The sequence below is a fragment of the Dromaius novaehollandiae genome, chromosome 6 (genome assembly GCF_036370855.1).
Source record: "Dromaius novaehollandiae isolate bDroNov1 chromosome 6, bDroNov1.hap1, whole genome shotgun sequence".
Classification (NCBI taxonomy): Eukaryota; Metazoa; Chordata; class Aves; order Casuariiformes; family Dromaiidae; genus Dromaius; species Dromaius novaehollandiae.
The window spans coordinates 36486069-36507783 of record NC_088103.1 but is presented as its reverse complement, the minus strand read 5'-3'; positions in this window follow the sequence as shown (position 1 = coordinate 36507783).

The window sequence follows — 21715 nt, the reverse complement described above, 5'->3', positions numbered from 1 at the left end:
TATCAAACCTCCTTTGAGCATCTGCTGTTGGCTGGAGTGGGGCACAGGACACTGAACTAGAAGATCTTTGGTTTGACCTGGTATGGTTTTCTTATGCATGACTTAATGCTGAAGAAAGCCCAAGGGGCCTCTATTCTAGTGCTTCACGGTAGCATTGAAATAAACACTGATCAGCACCAGCTGAGGGTGAGTCCTGGTGTGGATTAAATGTCTTACAGTTATGGAACTAGCTCGCAGGTGTATATTTCTTGCGCAAACCAGTTGTGGACATTCCTTATCTAGTTTTCTAAAACACTCTCAGGTGTGTTTGATTTCTCATATCACCCTTCATATCTCAAACAGATATGATTGTAGCCAGAGATGTTAATGACAGGGATGTTATCTGATGTGGCATTTCAGCTATATGCCACTTGGGGGCTTTGCATTTCTGAAAGGTGGAGGGATACAGAGAAGTGGATGGGGAGGAGGGAAGATACATTTTTGCTCTTGCAGTGGTGATCCAATCAACAGTCTCTGTGTGCATGAAATCACAGTTGTCTAATTAAAAGCTGAGTTATAGCTTGCATGTTTGGCTGCTGCTGTTCTTTCACTGGTATTGGGGTGATGTTCTCAAGCCACATGCAGTGAGTCAGTCCTTCTGTCCAGGCAATGCATTCAATTTCTTTTTCTGCTTTCCCACCCTGCAATGTCCCCTTCAATGCATAAGAATTTGTGTTTGTATTTGAGCATGCCAAGGGCAGTATTAAAAATCTCTTTGACATGAAGAGAGAGCATACTAGTGTTTAAAAAAGTGAAGGGATAAATCTTCATTGAAGGTACAAAGTGATAAAGAGACTTGCAATGACCTGAGCATAGGTCAAGTTGACCTATGTGAGAATAGAGAGAAAGTAATGAAAGGAAAACAAGTTAGAGGAAAAGACAGCACTAAAAATATGAGCTGCAACCATTAGTTGCAGCACTCTTAGATCCTAAAGTGTCTGGGCAATACTTTACCTTTGTCTCCTGTGCTAGAATCTAAAAGCACAGGAGACAATCAACCTACGTACTAGCCTTGCTGCATGCAGAAGTGTTATCCTAACTGGAGAAACTGAGTTATGGAGCAGCAAAATGTCCTGTCATGGGGTGTGAGATAGTCGCAGTATGTCTGGGGAAAGAAGAAAGATCCTCCAGGGCTATGGCTCTGTTAGGTTGCTTACCATTACAGTGCTTGTTGTGTCACACCACTTTGGATAGAGATCACGATCCACCATTTGATGTTGTTACAGCAGCTTCACATACAGAGATAAAGGGTAAGAGGCACTGTTTAAAAAAAAAAAAAGTAAAAAAAAAGAAAAATCCAACAATTTATGTCCTTCGTTACCCAGCAGCCTTTGTAACTTTTGGCTTTATGTATTCCAGGCTGATGCATCACTTATTGGGGACCATAAAAGAGAATTTGTATGAACTGCAAAGTATATGCAAGGATATTACATGTCCTTAATTTTTTACATTTGTCATGTCCAAGATGCTAGATGCACAAGGCAGAGGGTGGTGGAAGGAATTTCTTACCATGGGAGTTGGAGATGCTTGTGGGGATTTTTCTTGTTCTGCAGAAAGTTGGGGAGGGATCAACAGTTAGGATCTGCAGGAATGTCATTCTCAATTAATTTCCTGAGATTACACTCTGAAGTTGTGTTTTGAAAATGAATTAATATTGGTGAAAAGCACCAATATCCTTGGATAAAGGGCAACAGAGAAGAACACATTGTTATTATTAAACTGTTGTAGAAATCCTCTCTTTGGCTTTGACTGAATTATTGCAGTGAGTTTCCTTGGTGATATGACGTAAAATTTACTGGAGTGTTTGTGCTATATAATTGAAAATGACACTACCTTTATTAAACAATCTATGGGTTACTCTCAGCTCTTTTCTACTGTGCAAACCAGCTTTGCCTGTGATTCTTATCAAACGTCCTGAACCAGTAAAGCAGAGGCTGATCAGACATCTACTACGAGATATCTAAGGAAAAGTTAAGAAGAGGCGGAGGGCAAAAATACATGTCTTACACAAGGTAAATGTAATAATAATAGATGGATAATGAATGTGGCTGAAGTCTTAGTTAACCATTCATTACACTGTTGCCCATTGATAACAAAGGAAAGGGTGAAAGTGCTTGTCATCTTCTCTTTTCCTCCCTCAAACTAATAAAATTGGGTTTGGGGTCGAGAGACCTCTATATCATCAGTTTATAGCTTTCTTTGTTCTCACTACCTGAAAGTTGGCATTAATGGCTGTTCATTTATCTAAGCAAAATGAGTTAGTGGTTCTAGTCCAGTTCTTCTCAGACAGGTGTCTACATCATAACAAACCTCATCTCAAACAACACTAATTGCTGCCCCTGCCAGCACTCTCTGAAGTGGGTTTTAGGGAGCAAGCAGGCTCTGGAGGTTAGATCTGATGGGGTCACACACTTAGGGATCAATAACAGGACTAGCATTTCAAAAGTTGTCAGTCTGGCATTAAATACAATGAATACCAGAGACAAATATCCTGCCTTGAATTTCTCCCACAGTTGAGATATTAGGGTAGTCAGGCTAAAGATTAAAGGTGTTCAGCTAGTTAATTGCTAGTGCAAATTACCAAGCAATCGTTCCAATGAGATTTCTGTTCTGGTGAAGCAGGGTGGTAATGTGCTTCCCAGCTGAGCTCTGTCCTACAGCAGCACAGTGACTTTATTGCCTAGGGTGCAGGAAGACCCTCAAACATGAAGTGTCTGCTGTGCAGTATCTTTGCTCTCTGATAGCGCGTTGTACCAGTGTTGCCTTTACAATAGCCTACGGGGTTTGATGAAGGAACTATACAACTGAAAGCTTACCTGAGTTCTCCAAGTAAATGCTGGTGTCAAAAAAAAAAATTACATCTTCCTAAGAATATAATCATTCCCTTGATGAATTAAAGAGTAAATTTCTTCTTCTTAAATTTGTTTGTATCTTATAATGATTGCTTAGTCCTACAAATGCCAGAATAATGGGACTACAGATGCACTTTGATAGAATGCAGATCCTTTCCTGATATTACCCCAACTTGATCACACATCCTGTTGGATCTTAAGCAGAAAGTTCGGGTTCGCTTAAATCAAAATGCATGCTGCTTTTATCATACCATGAAGAAAAATCCAAGAGCCTGATTATTATCTGGGTTTCATGCCTATTCTTATAAAGACAATAGGAACTCTTCAAAAGAATTGACAGCTCTGATAAATATTCATAGCTATGTAGCACTGATGATTTGCTGCTTCACACTCTGGGATGGGACAGGATAATGTATAACGGAAGGGAAGAAAAGTTATTATAGAATATAAATGTGTTTAATGAAGAAAATTTAAATTATCCCTTATTAAAATAAGATAATTCTGTCCTCACAAATTGGATGCTCTCTGATTGAGGTATTGAAATTCTTCAATGTTTGATGAGACAAGAAACAAATTTGTTCCGTATGTTCTGGGAGTTCTTAAAGTTTAGCAGTTTCTTGGTTTACATTTCGCCTTAAACCTCCCCTTGCCATCCTAAACATTCATTGTTTAATACAATGCTTAACTTCATGCAGGCACACAGGCTGGACAGAGCAATAGGATGGACCTCTCATCTGTAAAACAAAGAGTATTGACTTCACAGTCTTTCCATGCTGGGCTAGACGTTCTCTCTTCGATCTTCTGTTTGTGAAATTACCTAGCTGTCAGACGCAGGCTGGAATTATCCATATCAGTACTGATGAGGGCAGACCATGAGCCGAAAGATGATATTTTGCTAGTCATTTGCTTGTTATCTACGGCTTTCTGAGCTTTCAGGAAACACAAATCTAGGAAGAAGTTAAGAAAAGTGGCTGGAAAAACTGAAGTCAAGGAGGAAACCAAGGTGTGTTAGATTAAGTTTGAACTAGGAAAGATGTGACAGAACTTTATTTCCTTTTACTTTTTTCTATATGTGATATCATTACAGAACTCGTTATTTCTATCTCACTGATAGTGATTCTGGGAATAAATGCTTGATCCTGAGACATGTTTTGTGCTTTGTTCTTGGTCCAACGCCCACTGAACCTGGTGGAAAAACTTGCTCTGGGTCAGGCTTTGTAGCAGGAGTTGAGGCTGCTTCTGACCAGAAGCCTAGTTTCTTACTATCTCCAAGAAATCTATTTTTCTTTTCATTGCTGCTTTAAACTCCACGGAGATATTTCTTCATGGGAATATGAGGTGTCTGGAAAAATTAGACAGTTTATTGGTTTGCTTCTCAATGCAAAGAATAAAATCTTTTCCTCCATGACACTGGAGCAGACAGAATGGGACAAATCTGAAAGAAATAACTCACCCTTTGTATTAAAGGGCAGTAGGAAAAGCAACTGAATAGGCCGAGATTAATTGCCTTCCCTCCCTACCCCCCCAGATTATTTTTTCCCTTGTAACAAGTGCTTGTGAAGATTACAAATGCCAAGAACAGCAATGAACCCTGTGCATCTATTCCATCTAATCACAAGCCATGTATGGTTAGAGAGTGGAGTTACAGCTGCTAATCCCTTGTGACTTCCAGATGAATTGAAATGCTACCTTGATATGTACTGGGTCACAGGTTCATCTCGTTCACAGAGAAGAGTACAGTCTGCAAACAAACCATCAGTTGCACAGCTGAGCCAGGCCAGATGATTTATTCCTTTTCTTCCAGATCACCAAGTCATGATGAATTGCTTCAGAGCTTGGTGGATCCCATCAGAAGCCTGTCTTTAGTTTCTGAGGTCCAGGGCCATTATGGGACTCACTCACAGATGTAACAGGTAATAGGTAAATGCCTTTTAGGGGCTTGATGAAAGACAAACTGAGACTTTCTGAGAATCTCCTGTTTAAATTGGATCAGCCCACAATCATAAATAAATTCTCAGGTCAGGCTGTCTCCTGTTAGCTCGTGAAATTGGTTTTGTGACACCACAGTTGCATGAGACATTAGATCGGTTAAACGTGGCTCAGTTGCATTGACTTTCCTTACACATCTACGTATTCTGCGTACAATGCTGAGATGTCTGCTGAAGTTTTCTTTCCTCCCAGAGATGCCTATCTATACATTCTGTCACTTACTATGCATGCATGTGTACAGTCTACCTACAATTACTTGAAACTGCTGATTTGATATCTAAGCATACAGCACATTTAAACTGTGACCATGTTTAGGAAGCTCTATTCCTTTTTGACTCCTTATGCCCAGAGGAAAGAATGAAAGGAAAAATATGTGCATTTTTGAGTAGGAAAAAAGAGGATTGCTCTCAGGAGACTTTCTCTTCAGATTCTGTCATGAGTAATGCTCCTGTCAATTACTAGGTTATTCAGAAATAATCTAGCAAAAAAAAAAAAGGCTTAATTTTAGTTTCATTCCTTTTTTGTACTGATATCATTTCTACTCCTGTGAAAACAGGTATCTCCTGTGGAAGAGAAGAGCTCTTAGCTGGACAACAGATCAATGCCAATTAAGATCACAGTAATGATTAAGGACTTCACACCCTGGGTGTTCATCTGAGATTGTATTAATACGCTGGGAGATGCGTATGCAAGCAGCTTTTTAAGCAATACGAAGGAGGAGGGAAGTTTCCCTGCAATATTAAGTTCGGGACTTTTGGTGTAAGTCGCAAAGTGCTAAAACAGGTATTTTTTGTTATATCTATATTTTATTAGTATAGTGGGACTATAATTACTTGATGGATCAATATCTGTGACTTAACATCTGTTCTCAGAGAGGGTAAGATTTAGCACATTTGTTGAGTTCTTCTTTTTAATTTGTGTTAATTATATGATGGATGTATGACTGTTTCTTCAGTAAAATCCCTCTCCCAGGGTGAGAGATCGTGAGCTGTAAAACCTAAGTTGATGGGCAATGAGAATGGGATTTATGTCCTGTAATTTAAACAGGAAAAACGTATGCTTCTAAAGAGGTTAATTAGCTGGATCTTTCTCTGTGCAAAGGAAATCAAATGGCAACTCTATCCACCTATTTTAGGTACCAATTTTAGAATGAATTGCCCTTTGAAAATCCCTTGTCACTCCTTTTGTGGAGAGAAGAAACTTGAATGCCTGGCATAGAACAGATGCCTAATTTTTATACAGCTAAAATTAGGTGAATGAATCCTACCTTTGGTATATTTAAGAATTACATGTTTCTTCTCTATAGAGTTGAAGCAGTTAGGAGCTGGCTACCCTGATTTGAAAGCATTTTGTGTCTTTTTGTCCTGAATTCCAGGATCCAGAGATCTTAAATCTGTCCGTTCTAATGCATTGGATGGATTTTCCAGTGATTTACCACAGAGGCAATTGCATTACAGCTGCAGATCAACCAGTTTAGACCTGAAACTTATAAGTAATTCTGGCAGACAGGTAGTCACAGGACAAAGGTCTATTCCTTCGAATAGTATGGAGTGCTCTGAGGTCTGCAAAAATTCACACTTGATTATTACTTACTTCTGTGGCTTTTTCTACAACATGCTTTAGTGGAAGGGCTCTAGTCTTGCTGTCCTGCCTTGGTGTTTTTCTTTGGGAGCAAGGGAAGCTGTGAATGGAACAACAGACAGCAAAGGTCCTAATTCCCATTAGCAGTCAATGGGGATTATGCCCTTAGATCTTCATTGATGACTTCAGATAGTTTTTCTTTTGTTTTGAAGTTATTTTGGGGGAAGGGACTCCACAGTCAGACAGATGCAAAGTGTTCATTAACAGTGCTTCCTGTTCGTAGTAGCTGAAAAGCAGCTTGTGTGAAGATGTTATTTGGATAACTCAAAAAAAATTGTGAGAGGTAAGAAATGCTTCAGAGAGACACAACGCTAACAATTTTTTAACATCTCTTTCCATTTCTGCCTCTTGAGCCCTTGATGAAACTCAGTCACAAAGCAAATGGAATAACATTGGTGACACTAAAAAAAAAAAAAAATTATTTGTTGTCTGTTAGAGTGGAGGTTAGAAAAGAGGGGAAATAGAGGGGAAAAAAACCCAACCCACTAAGCTAGTTTAGCCCTCTGATAGAGGCTTTGGAATTCATATTATTCTGTGCAATCTGGAATGTACACTAAGAATGTAATTCTGTGTTGTAAACTTATTTAAAAGGAATGAGACTGCCAGGTCTCATTCCTGTAACAATATTTTATGTGGATGAGCTTACGGGTTGATCCCATACACTTATTGGATTTCATGGTCGAAGTATCATTCAGATTTCAAAGGGAGAAAAAGAAACCTAAGTGTCAAGGTTTATAAAGATAAGAAATGTCAGGTGAACTCTACTTGTCTGCTGTCCCCTGCACTTTTGCTCTCCCTTCACGTCCTTTCCAAAGTCTGTGTTTTCTTTGCCAATGTCACTGGGGAATGGCTGTCCAAGGGATGTGAGAACTGGGCCTTGGATTTTCATGTCTAGGCTGAGGATTTCTGTCATCTGAGCATGCTGCTCGTGGAGAAGTTGCTTTCATGAGTTGAGTGCTGAGGTACATATAAATGAGCAGGTGGTTTCAGCCCTCACCTAAATCAGCAGATCTCTGTCTGAGAACAGCCACCGTTTCTGGCATTAATTGCAAAATCCCCCAGGAGAGCCCTGCGTGGGCAAAGAGAATAAATTGCTTCCTCACTTGCTGAAGCGGTCCCTGAAGTTCAACGTTAAAAAGTGCATGGGGAGACATCATAGGAGAGATTTTGCTGCTCCTGTCTATAATAAGGTTAAAAGGTAACTTGATCACATTCTCTGAGTATCTCCGAGGGGAATAACTAGTATATAGTACAGAGATGTGAGAGGGCTCATTAATTTTAGACAAAGTCATAACAAGAAACAGTAGCTGGAAATTGAAACTAGATGAATTAAAAATGAACATAGGGCCTTTTTTATTTCTGATTTATTTGTTTTCTTAAAGCAGAGGTAATTAACAACTTGGGCTGACTACTCAGAGGAAATGGAAGGTTTTCCATCACTTGAAATCTTTAAATTACAATGAAATCTCTTTCTAACAGAGCAGTTTTAACCACTCCAGAAGTCACTGAGCTGGGTAGGGGAACTCCTGGGTGAAGTGTTGCCATTAATATTATTGAGACTTTGAGGCTGCAGATCACCATGGGTCTGTTTGATCTTAAAAAATCTATAAATAGCTGTGTATAATATACCTTTTCAAGGTCATTTTGTTAGATGGTTGAGCTTTTATGAAACTTTCCTTGCACAGTTCTGCATACAGAACTTTACAGGTTCTTTCAGGCTACTTCTGTGATGCTCTTAAGCTCAGTTTTAACTGTGTCACAAACCACTGTCTTCCTACCACCGCTGATGGAAATGAGTAAAATGGAAGAACAAGCAAAGACTATTGCAGCTCTGACTGGAATTTACCCTTAAGCCCCTCTCTGAGCCTTCTTGGACTCCTTCCTAAGAGAGAGCAAGGAGGAAGAACTCAAGTCTCTGGGGCTTTCCTTTGCCTTTACTTACTCTTTGTAATTCCTAGACTTTCCTTCTATTGCCCTTTCCTTGTAAATTTAAAAGCTATTTCAACAACCCTTTTCCTTCTTCACAGGCTCATATCTGTGACCTCAGTCCAAAGAAGATCTGAATGATCTCCTTCCATGCTCTTATCAGTTATCTTCATCTGTTATCATGCCTTGGGGAAAGGTTCTGCCTTGCTGCAGAGAATGAGCAGAGCTTGAGAGCCTGCTTGATAGTGCAGAAGGGAGACGAGCAAAAACGAGATCTATTTAGCACTCATATCAGGAATCAGCACTCATTTTCATAATGAATTTGCCTGTGTTCATCATCATTGCAGCTTTTCATTACAGAAGTATGACAGATGAAATTTCTCAGTCTGCCATTTCCATGATATCCCCAGCAGTGGATTGCTCAAGGAAAGATCTCTTACTTGAATCACTGCTGTGAAGCATCAGGTTGTGGGTGGGACTGGGGCTTGTTTCTGGCAGGATAGGGAAGGGGAAAGACTTAAAGGAAAGCTTTCTATGCCTACAACTTGTCAGCTTAGCACTAATACATGTGCTCCTGCACTCCTCTTAACTCACTTGTTTATTGATTTATTTGTATAAGTGGTACTTTACGATGAAGGAATACTGTCCACCTTTCCTCCTGAAATGTGGCTGCCTCTGTGGTGGAGCATAGCAGGTATTTAGCACCAACGAGACAATGTGATATTTTAGAAGCAGAGGAAAGGAAAACCACTTGATCTCGTTCAAGTACAGGGGAAACCAAGGAAGTGGAAACAGTGCCACACCATCTGTAGAGACCATCTAATCAGTAAATATACATAGTACCCTAATACAGCCCAAAAGGTTTTATTTGTGTTTTTAGCTTCAAGAAGTACAAGTCCGGGCTTTTTAGCCACACACTTCAAGATTTTGATATTCTTAACTTACAGGAATGAATTTTTCTTTCAGGAAAGGGGGCAGCTGCTGGTGACTGTGAGTATGAGTCATCAGTGTGAAGGAGCATGAAGCGAAAAGCAGAAGTACAGTTGGTTTTCCCTTGCTGAATGGGGTTTATCTGATTAGCTTTCTGTCACCTAGCTGGTGGCATAAGAGTTAAAAAGAGAGTTTGAAAAAAGTAATGGCTCTGTGTAGAAAGAAGCTTCTAGCAGTGACTTAGACACATGTGCACACGGTGTGGCTTGACTCGAGATGAAGAGGCACCGAGACTCTGGTTTGTACACTTCAATTTTTCCTGTCTTTGAAGGCATAAGTACTGGGGGAGGTCTCATGCAAATGGGCGACAGTGAAATGATGTTTATCTTGTTTTGCTTTCAGAGTAGTACAATGAAATCAGCAGAGGTCTCTCCCCCTCCTCCCCTCTTCATAGCAAACAAACCTTCCTTTAGAAGAATTAGAATGCATTGTGGATAAAGGAAGGTCACCCGGGTCTTGGATCTATTTTCTTCATTAGCAGCAAATCAGCATCTAGCGATTGCTCCTTCCAGTATCAATGCTGGAGCATTTAACCAGTCAGAAGAGCTCACAGATGCCAGAAGAGAAAGCCAGTGATGCATGTAATATATTACTGGGATCATAAATAGCTGAGACAAGGGCTGGTTATTGCTTAGTTCAATATCGTTGTTTAATAGCAACTCTAAATACACTCTGCTGGGTTAAATACTGTACTGTTAACTCCAGAGATAATGATCTTCCTAGACTGAATGAGGGGCAACCATATAACGGTGTGATGCATTTTTCCCAGCTCCCCATAGGTGAGCAGGGTAATTGAGGGGACTAGTGATTCTGTAAGCTATCCTAAGGGTCAAATTCTCTCATTGTATGGCTCCCCCTTTCCAAAGAGATCAGAAAGACTTGCTCTATGAATATAAAAGGATTAGATGACCCTGCTTTGTATATTTGTAAAGCACCCGTCAACCCAGTGTCTCAGGCTGTGGATATTATCCATCTCTAATTATATCTATTCCACAAGACTGCATGGTAGTTTCAAAGATATCAATTGATCCAGGCTTCTCTCTCATCCTTTCTTATAAGTAACTGTTTGAACTAAGAAATGAGTTGTCTTCATGTTGATTTTCTCTCTCTCTCTCTCTCCCCACCCCATCTGAACTAGAAAAAAATAAAAAAGAACTCAAAGGAGAAAAGAGCCTTGTTTCTAAAAGGGCAGTAATGTCCCTAGAAAATGTCCTACCCTTAAACCCAGCTGAATAGTTCAATAAGACTATAGAACACATAGACAGTTGGAGGGGAAGTTTTTGTGATATTTTAGGAATAACTTGTGATATTTTAGGAATAGCTTTTTAGCTAGCCAAACAAAAGAGGAATCTGGAGGAAGGAAGAAATGCCCACAGTTTACCTTTGCCTGCAACAGGCTATTCACTTTACTCATATTGTACATTTGATACTAGGGTGTCCCTCCTTTTGTATTTCTTATGTTCTCCGTGGCTGTTTTGTTCTGTGCTGTACTGAAATGTTTCATTAAAAGGATTCAAAGTTATGGGGAGGAAATTTTATATATTTATATGTGTGTATATATATGTGTGTGTGTTTATGTGTGTATATATACATGCATGTATGAAGTTCTTAGTAACAAAGACAGCATATTGTATATACTTTTCAGGTCCCTTCTGAGATTTATAATTTTAGCCCTCATTATGTTTTTGCTTTAGATTCAGAACCTTTAGGTAGCAAACTGGTGCTATCTAAATCTATAACAGCTACAAAAGGCTGGCATCAGCAATCAGGAGAGACTTTCATCTCCATTCTACTATCTTTACTCCAGATTTGTACAATGGACACTGAAGGTCTGCAGACAGGGGTCCCATAATGCCAGGTGCTACACAAGCATAAGCAAGAAGATTCTGCTGGTATGTTATTTGAACTATTTTCAAACTTTTTGTTTAAAACAATGAACTTTGTGAATCTTTTCACATTGCAATTAAAAGGAAAGCATTAGAATAGCTAGGGTAAATTACTAAGTAACTGTAGTAAATGAGGAGCTATCTAACAAGGACTATACAGCAGTTTTTATAGGTTAATTTATACTAATCTATCTGCAGAATGACCTCTGCAAATCTTGCTTATTGGGGGCATTCTGCATATGCATTATTCCTGAGTTTGTCCTATCCCTTGAAGGTGACCTTCAAGGGAGGTTGCATATTAGGCCTCCTCCTTCATGGTGGTGAGGATTTAGTTTTATTACATTTAAAAATGGGTTAGGTGCTTCTGATTTTCCTGCTGATATCTTTTTAATTTCATCGTGGGAGTCTTGCCCCTGGATGCATTGTGATTTTGAGTCCTAGTTTTAATACCTAGGTAAAATGAAGGAGATACCTGAAAAATTTCCCACTGAAATGCAAGGGTACTTCTGATTCGTCAGCTTGTTGCTCTCTCTGAAACTACTTGCAAGGTAATGGCTGCTAAGCACAGGTGGATATACTCTGGTGTGTTGTGCACGTAAATCTTCACATGATCATCAGCTATAGAATGATTTATGATACAATAGCACAGATAGTAAAAGTATAGGGTTGTTGGTATGTGAATAGGAAGATTTAGATTTCTGGTTGAAAAGGACTTTTTTCTTTACTATCTTTGCAAAGACCCATGAATTCTTACTGGGATCCCATTGTTCCTTTAATATGTTTTTTCCACTGGGTAGTTTTTAGATTTGTCTTGGCTCCCAGTTTGAAGTGTGTCTATTGCTCTGGGATTTCAGTTTATTCTGTTCAATCCTAATATTAAATAGAAACAAAACAAACAAAAAAATTACACTGTTGCTTGACTACAACGTTTTTGAGAAAAAATGGAATTAATCATATCCTTGGAGATTATGTTGATTTGCACTAATTCAAGATCAAGTTGTCTTTGTGTCGTCTTTGCTAAGGTTTTTTTTTTTATTATTTTTTCAAAGAAAAATATATCCTATATCCCCCAAAGCAGAAAGAGGCTATATAGTTCCACAAGACAGAATAGTCCATAGCAGAGTCCATGGAGATATACTCTAAACCACTTTCATGCCTTACTTTTCTTAAAATAAATAAACTGTTCTTTATGGAATAACTATAATACAGCATAATATACAAGACCAAACCTGAAAAGGTATTGACCATCATCATAACACATAAGCTAGTTATGGGAAGTTACTGAAATCATCATAGAACAGATACTCCTTTTTAATGAATGGGGTAACCAATAAATGATTATTTCTATATATTATTTCAGTACAAAACTGAAAGAAATGTCTACCAACCTGAGCTGACATCTTAAGGTAACATGCCATCCTGTTTTATTAACATTTTTCCCATAAATAAAGAAACAAATCATTTTGGAAATTTCTTCATTGTGTGATTTATTAATTTTAATGCTTGAAATGACCTCAGACTGTCTGTGGCTATTTGTGAAATATTTATTTAAAGGATTTATTTCTGTTTTTTGAGGTTGAGGGGAGGAACTGAGTGCAGCGTGAAGGCATAAGATAAAAGTTTAAAGAGGTATGGCTTCTTTTCAGGAACTGGATTAAAATAAACATATACCCAAAAGAGGAGAGTAGAACTATGGATCAGATGTTCAGCTGCCATTAAGGTGGTGTAGTGCCACCAAGAGCAGAGTGCCAAAACTAGCACAAAATTACAGATTTACCTTCAGACCAGCTGCAGGATATAGTTGCAAGATATGATATGGAAAAACAGTGAAGCATTCTCCAGGCATTTCAATACAAAGAGAATAAAGAAAGAAGAAACAAAACCAGGCTGTTTCTAATCACTGGTTCAGTAGTCAGTTGTCTACTGAAGGCAACAGCTTCAGTCAAGGCAATTATAGGTTTGTCTTTTGAGATGAACAGAACTAGAGAAGATAATATGTTCATATATTTAAATGTAGGAGGAAAAAGATATTCTGAGCAACTGTAGTCCCATTGGTGTCATCTTAGTGGTGTATAGAGGATTTAAATGGAAAACAGGGCAACTTACAACCTATGTTAGCTAGAAGTTGGCCATAGGTTATTTTTTTCCTTTTGTAAGGAATATATGTATACATTGTATATATTGTATACAAGGAAAAAGCAGATCACCTAGTTTTCCTGTCTTCAGTAAAGCATTTGATGTAGTAGTACATGGAGAGTTGTGAGTTAAAAGGAAGATGATATGTTTATAAAAACAAAGGAAGATCTGGATAAAATAGAATAATGACTGGGGAAGGGTTGGACTGGAAGTAGGCCACTAGCAAAGTTCCATGAGGATTGGTTTTAGGCTCAGTTTTGTGTAATATTTTCCCTAGGGACTTTGGTGCAGTAGGAATTATGTTGATGAAATTTGCTGATGGTACAACATTTGGAGATATCAGTACAGAGGAGCGTTGAGATATTGTTTAAATGAACTCAGTGACCTTCAGAGGGGAAGTAATAGAAATGGAACAAAATTCAAGCTAACAAAGGGCAAGTTCATACACTTAGGGACTAATCATAAGATTTTCTCATTTAGGTTGGGAACTCAGCAGTGGAAATGACAGAGGAAGAAAAGGAAATGGGTGAGGAAATAGTTAATCAGAAAATGACTGTGAGCCCTCATCTTGCAGTCCTCTGGAAAAGACAGATAAGACCCTTCAGCCTATTGAGATAATTAATATCCAACAGAGACACAGAAATCTGAATTCCAAGATGCAAAGCACGGATACAAAGCAAATCATTGCATAGTACAAAGCAGTGGGGAGACTTTACCTGGAGTACTGGGCTGAGTTCTGGCCATTCATAGAGCAGAAAGCCAAGAGGGCTGGAAAAGCTGCAGGCAAGGTCTAACAAGAGGATGAGTGAGAGAAGACCAACGCAGGTTGTTTGGACAACCACACTGCCTGTGTACATGGGAGGAGATTGAGAAAATGTGTTCAAACTTCACTTGACCTGTGTAAAGGACCCTGTATAAAGGGCACATGAACCTGAGCCTTGGTTGAGGTTAGCAGCTGAGTGGGTATGTCCTGCCACATGCCTGCACAGTGGGTTCATGGGACAGCAGATGTGGCAGAAGCATGCCCCATCAGGGTGAGACTGGGGTGTGCACTCTGCTTTCCTGTTGTGGGGAGGAAGCTGTGATCTGACTTTAGTGGTTGTCCCATCTGGATGGTTAGTGTGCTGCAATTGCAGCGTATGCCTGGAGGCAGTGTAGATGCAGACAGTGAAAGCTGCTGTACTGAATGTGTGCTGTCAGGCCAGCTTAGGCTAATGAAGGGTCTGGTCCCATAAGACAGCTTTGCAAGCACTGTTTTTCTCCCAGTGATCTATGTTATTAACTTTCAACCCTGGGTACTAATCATGTTCTGGTCTAAACTTCTCTTGCCTCCAACGTGATGACTTTCAAAAGACATGCTGGACCCAAGCGTCGTAATTCTGATCAATTGCCAGCCTGCATCTGGACTTAAAGACCACATTTGAACAGTTATATACCCGGGGAAAATTTGATTTTGTATTTGACTGCACTTTTGAACATCATGAGTCAGCTCTATCTTGTGCTATCTGGCATCTCCTAAGATGTCACACTGCTATGTCAAAGGTTTCAAATAGGCACAGATAATTTCAGTTGAAGTCACCTCTACTGCTAAAAATTAATTAAACATAACAATCAAATTAGTCACAGCTTGATGATTATCAGCCTCTTGGTATAATTCAGAGACAAGAGTTATACAAAAGTTTCCACCTACTGTACAGGCAAAATCTACTCGAGGATGCTACCTGATCTTTTGCTGGAGTAACCTTTTCCAGCTTAATAATAATATAAAATTTACTGAAGAGAAGTGCAAAGTATGGTAATTCACATGGAAATTCAGTTGCACAAACACAAAACAAGGAATATGAGGCTGAGCAGCTGTACTAGAAAGAATATAGTATGGGGTTGTAGCATAGGGCTCAGCAATGCAAAGCTCTAGGAAAAGAAGTATTATCTGCATGAACAGCAACTTCACACAGAAGACATGCAAGATAACTATGCATTTCCCTTTGGCTCTCTAAAGGCTGCAGATCATAAAACAGCATTGTAGGACAGTTTAAGTTGAAATAGACCTTTGGAGGTGGTGTCATGTTCTCGGTACCAGATATTAGGAACCATGGAATGGGAGCAAGCTCTGGAGAACTGCCTAACAAATGTGGTAAAAATGAACCTTGATGAAAGGTTGAAAATTTGGGTTTGTTTTGTCTAGAAAAGAAGAGACTGAAAGGGAGGGTTAATTAAAACTTTTGAATACATATGGGTTTTTATAAGATTGATTATTGTTGTTATATTGATTGATATATAATGATTATTGTCCACAAGCTGTTGGACAAGTAGTTGGCTGAAATAGCAAGAAGGGAGATTACAGCTGTATAGTAAGCTAGGAATGAGTAATATACTTTTAGAAAAATATATTTCTGGGGTAGTCTAGGTAAAACTTGTCCTACTTCAAAGGACTTCTAGTCACAGAATTTTAGGATTCAGCACTCTGTATTTTACAATAATGGAGGATATGAGTAATAAAGTAATGGGATTGACATGTCTACTGAATTAAATCATACTCTGTGATTGCAAGAGACAGAATTTCCTTGTTTGGAAATGTAATGGGTTTCACAAAGTCTGACCGGGACACAGACCAACAAGGATTTTGTAGATTTTTCTCCTGGAAAACCGTGTGTGTCCTTTCTGTTGTTCATTGGGTAGGCAGCTTGGCAGTCAAATGCATGAAACAAACATGCAGACATGGATGAAGTGTAAAAATCATTTTCCAAAGCTAAGGAGTACTGGGGTGGTGTTGGTGGTGTGTTCGTTTTTTCCTATCAAGTGCTATGTGTTAGCAAAATCAGGATGAAATATAGCTGCAAATAACTCAAGAAAAATAATTGTCTGATGAAATCAACAGAAGTTCCCACCTTAGGTAACCATGTTTTTAATAACTTGATCTTTTGGACTGCTGTAAATCTTTGGGAAGATGCTGCATCCTTGGTGAAAGTCAAGGAAATGAAAACGCTGAGCACAAACTGTGCGCTTTACTAGTTCACTGAATCAACGCTTAGAACTATTACAGAAGACACTCCATAACTTTAAGAAAATGTTACTGTTCTTATGATTGCTTTCTTTATTCTTGGAGGACTTGCCTTCCCTAGAATCTGTTTCAAATTCATCACATCTCAATGGATAGGGAAAAAGACATAAACAAACCAGCACTTTTTCCTATGGAGCCAAATGTTATTTTGGGCCATATACACTAATTGGCTCTGGGTAGAAAGCGTTTTTTCCACCAGGTGAAATACATCTTTAGCTTGGGAGAGGCAAGCTCACAGGTATGACAGCTAACAGATGAGGAGGAGACTTCATTTATGGCATCTTCCTGAAGGCGGAGATTTTTCTAATGGGTCTATAAGATCCCTTCCAATTAACTTGAGGCAGATGACTAACTCCCATAGACTGCTTCCAACACATCTGCCTGTTTTTCCAGGTACAGGTGAAAGTGATTTTTTTCTGATTTGTCTTCTTTCCTGTGTAGACCTATATTTGATCACTATACTGCTTTATTCACTTGGGACATTTGTGCAGTATCCCATATCCCAAACTGAGTTTACAGATTTCTAATGTCCAGACCTGTGGTGCCTGCTCCTCTCCCTATTTATTACAGCACTCTGTGGCACAGAAAACCCAAGAGATGGGGCTTGACCATATACAGATTAGGTTTCCTTCCATTTTTCAGCAAGCATCAGAGGGGAAAGTGTGTGTCATCCTTTGCACAGACGTTCACAGAGCAGCCGATTCAGATTCATCCCAGCGCGTCAGGGCATATGGAGCAGGGTGGGAGGGCTACAGCAGTGCCTTGCTGTGCTTGCTGCGTGACTCTGAAACAACATGACTGGGGTTCCAGAGCAACCGGCAACTGCTGACTAATTCTGAAGGCGACCTAATGATTTTTGTTTGGGAAGGGGCTGGCAGATGATGGATTGGAGGATGGACCTCCCAGCTGTTCCCGATCCATCTTCCGCTGAAGCTAAAGAATTAGAATGAGCAACCAGGCAAAAGCTTCATCCGGCCGTCTGTGGATCGTGTCACCAAGCCAGACGGCAGTAATTTAACTTTCCTCTCTCATAAGACCAGTGTATACTGGCAGAAATTTATTACTTCTTCATTACTAAAGATTTACCGGATGCTTTGTTGTTCTTGGGGGGAAGGCAATATTTCCTGCTTTGTAAATGTGACCTTTCCTATCTGTGTATTTTTTTTAGCCAGCTATTTTTTGCTTATATGAGATAAATGTGTGGACCATTACAGGGAAGAAAAAGTCCCAACTGGAATTAATAAGGAAGCTTTGATCTGCATAGTGAGGTATACTTAGCTGTGTTATTATCTAAATCTACATATAGACTATTTTCATAGGGCTGTGATGTAGGACCAAATGGCTTTAGAAAATCACCAGATTGAATTGGGGGGGGGGGGGGGGGAAATAACAAGCAATGAATTGTAGCAAAAAATAGACCAGATCTTTAATGAACTTAAATTAGTGATGCTTGCTTAGAGATAATGACATTCACATCTGCAGAAGTTCTGGCCAGAGACAGCTCTGCCGGGGACCTGGTCTGCTGAACAGGGACTCCAGGATGACATCAAGCACCTACTGAAGACCAGTCTGTTTTCAAATGACGGGAGCACTTCTTGTTTTGCAAAAGTGCAAATTTGCTCTAGATTAGCTCTAATTAGCCTCCTGTCTCTATAGCTGCAACTGAATGATGGCGGGGGTTTATGCTGTAAGTCTCTTTTTAGTTTGTAAGAAGTCATCTGTTATTTAGTTTCAGAACAGCTGTGCTTTTCTAATAGAGAGGCATCTATTCTGGTTATTTTTTATCAATTTAAGAAATTCATGATAGCTTTTCCCACTACCAAGCCAAGCAATCGCCTTGTGTATCAAATCAGTAGTAGTAGTGAATCTCATCAGAGAGGAAGCAGGAGGTAAACCATCTTTGATCTTTGTAACCTTTTAAGGTTAGGGTTGCTACACGCATGTTGGGTATCTGAATTGGGTGAAATATAAAACACCATTTTATGAAACACTTTAAAATACTAACTTTTTTCCCCAGGATTCAAAACAAGTTCCCTTTGATATTCAAAGATGCAGGCTAGGAAAAAAGTTTTCAGATAAAACTTATGTAAGATGAACAAGTTACTTCTTGGAAAGTTGCACTCAGACTGTTTGTCAGCAATTCTTAATCCAGTTGGAAGGATGTGTTACATTGGCTGCACAGGGAGCTTTCTTAGGAGTGGTACTGTTCATTAATTAATAATTTATCAATTAATTAACAGTATTAATTATTTTACTAGCATCTTTAATGGTGTAGGGAGAATGGTTTACTGCTGGCATAAAATTGGGAAAATTTGCAGATGCCACAAGCACTGTGGAGAACTCAAAATGATCTTCATAAATTAGAGAAAGTGTTTGAAAGAAAAAAGTCTGCGATTGAGTAATAGCGAATGCAAAGTGCCACGTAGAAGTTGATGATAACCTGGCTCGGTTTCAAGAAAAATGATCGAAAACTGAAACTAGTCTAATGGATACCCACAGAAATGATCCCAGCACTTAAGAAAAGACTTATGGATTTTGGAAACTTTGCTGGAAATTTTAGAGAAGAGATTAGAAAAAATGTCAGAATTGAAATAAAGGGAACAGGCCAAATGACCTCTCAAGATCCTGTCCTACCATACTTTCTCTGGGTCAATGATTTTCTAATGATTTTTTTTCTAACGTAAGTGGGATTTTCACCATCTTAAAAAAAAAGAAAAAGAAAGAAAGAAATCGGAATTAATTTTTTTGTACTTCAACTTAGAGCCAAAAATTTGTGACACTCCATAAATGAAAATTAGCTAACAATCTTAAATATAATTTTGATTGGAAAAATAAAAGAACATCACAAAGCATTTCAGGAAGTATCTATACCATTGATAGATTTCCACAAGATGTCTGACACCCAAACTTTAGGACTGAAAATGTCAAATCACATCCCATTTGCTTAATGTTATTTGTATCACAACAAGAGAATAAAAAGAAATCATGGTTCTGCAGTGCAAGGTATTAAACAAACAAACAAAGTTGGAATGAAGCCTCTTGCCATAGATTAAGGGAAGTGCTAGGATCAAGAAGGAATGTAATGAGCATGAGCCATGACCCTTAGGCCAGCCAGCTGAGCTATGCACAAAATGGTGTCAAGTGACCTGTCTCTCTCCTCTCTTTGCTGGAAATGTTCAAAGCACTTAGAGCAACACCTGCAGGTGACGCTGCTGCTGTGGGGACTGTTACTCACCCCCCAAAGCTGTCTGAAACATTAACTACAGTCTCCTCTTTGGGGTCTTTTTAATGTCAGTGCTTAGAGCAAAGATGCTGACAGAAATTAACTTCTTGGATCCGAGTCCTTTGTTTGGACCTCTGTTTTTAATTAAACCATTTTTTCACTGTCTATAGCTGCTCTTCCTGAGGTTGGGTATGGTTGTGAGGCTGAGACAATTTTGTGCATGTTGACACAGGAATCACTTCCCTCCTTTCAGCAGCATCTGTTTTTCAGACATGATGCTGGAATAGATATGTACTCCTCTGCTTAGGTTTCCTGCAGCACTGAGATCAATTATAAAAAAAAATCCATGCTCTTGAGCTTTAAAGACTGTAGATAGTGGGGATTCTGGAAATTAGACTGAAGTAGTTAAGTGTTGCAAATTTCCCCTCTCGAGAGACTGTGGCTTGATACGGCTGCTTAAAGGATTTTTTGGCAAATGGATTGCATTTCCTAGTGGGATTTGTGCTGTGAATAAATAAATTTCTGTAATCAACTTCTGCAGTCTTCGTAGCTCGTCTTTCAACTAAATGGACATGTATATAAAAATATCTATCCAGTTAAAAACTAGTAAGGCATCAAACTGGAAGGAAACTCCACACCTAGCAAAAAAATCCATCCTTTTTTCCCTCTGCTTTGTAAATATAGTATGGATTTTCTTAGTGCTTTGGCCTATTTAATGTTCACTAGGTGTCAATCAAATGCAGATCTCACTTGCCAGTGGGAGTGCTCTGGAAATGAGAGGTAGCATCTTGGAACATCTTGCATTTAAAGAGTGATATGCCCTCAGCTTTCCAAAGCTGCATAATTTCCTTTTAAGCTGACACTTTTACAAATCCAAACAGCTCTTGTTTCAAACAGAAGCTGAATTAAGGGATGCCAGCCTGGAAGGAAGGAAGCTTGAGGGAAGAAGCTCCCCAGGGCAGACAATGAAAGGTCTATAGGCATTATATTTATATACAAATTGATAGCTGAGCTTCTAGAATATTGATAGATTTGGCTGCAGTTTTGCCCTGTCTTTTTGTTTTGTTTTTCCCAGGTGGTAGTGGTGTGGTTGTGGTTGTTTTCTCTGACCTTTGGAAGGCTTTGATGCTTTACATGCACTCTTGGTCACTTATTTGGTGCTGAAATGGAAAGCAAGCTCTTCTGGAAATACTGTTTTCATAGGAGTGGCTGGTATCAGGAACAGGGCTGGGGAACCTCTGGCGTTCCAGTTCTGGGTCTTAATATCTTCTGACATAAATAGGACTGACTGTGAGAAATACTTACAGTTTGCACATTGCATGTGTTTGATGATGCACAACACTACAATTGCACCGCTGTTCTTCCTTAAATAACCTTCCTCCTGCTTTTTGAGTCTTAGCGTAGTGATGCCAACATTTCTGTCAACTTGGGGAGTTCTGTGCCTGCCAATGGGTGAATTTTCTGTCAGCTCATTAGTGCTAGCTCTTTGAACATCTTGCTGTTGAACTGTCAGCTGTTATATGATCTGATCTATTTTCTTGACAAATTAGGAGTAAAATAAGTAAATACCACCCCCTCAGCTATGTACACACACTTGATAATCTACTGTTTTCCATAGAAATTTTTATTCTTTCACTTTTTTGCTTTTCTTGTTCTCTAGTCTCTTCCCAGTCCTCCAAAATATTAACCTAACCAAGAAAAGGAGCTTTATAAAAATATTTTCCTAGATGCACCTCCACTTCAGAGAAGTGACTCTAATTTTCTTCTTCTCTCTTCAGAAAATGCAGCACTCACTTTCAGTTGTGCCACTGTGCTATGGCCAGATGCCTCAGGTGGAGCTCAAACTTTCTAGCTAAAAGTAAAATAAGAAAGGTGATGCTGATATACTGTGCTGCTAGCTCAGAATCCAGGAGAAAGCCTGGGATCCAGTCCTGGTCCTGGCAAACAGACTGTTGCCATTTCTGACAGGAGC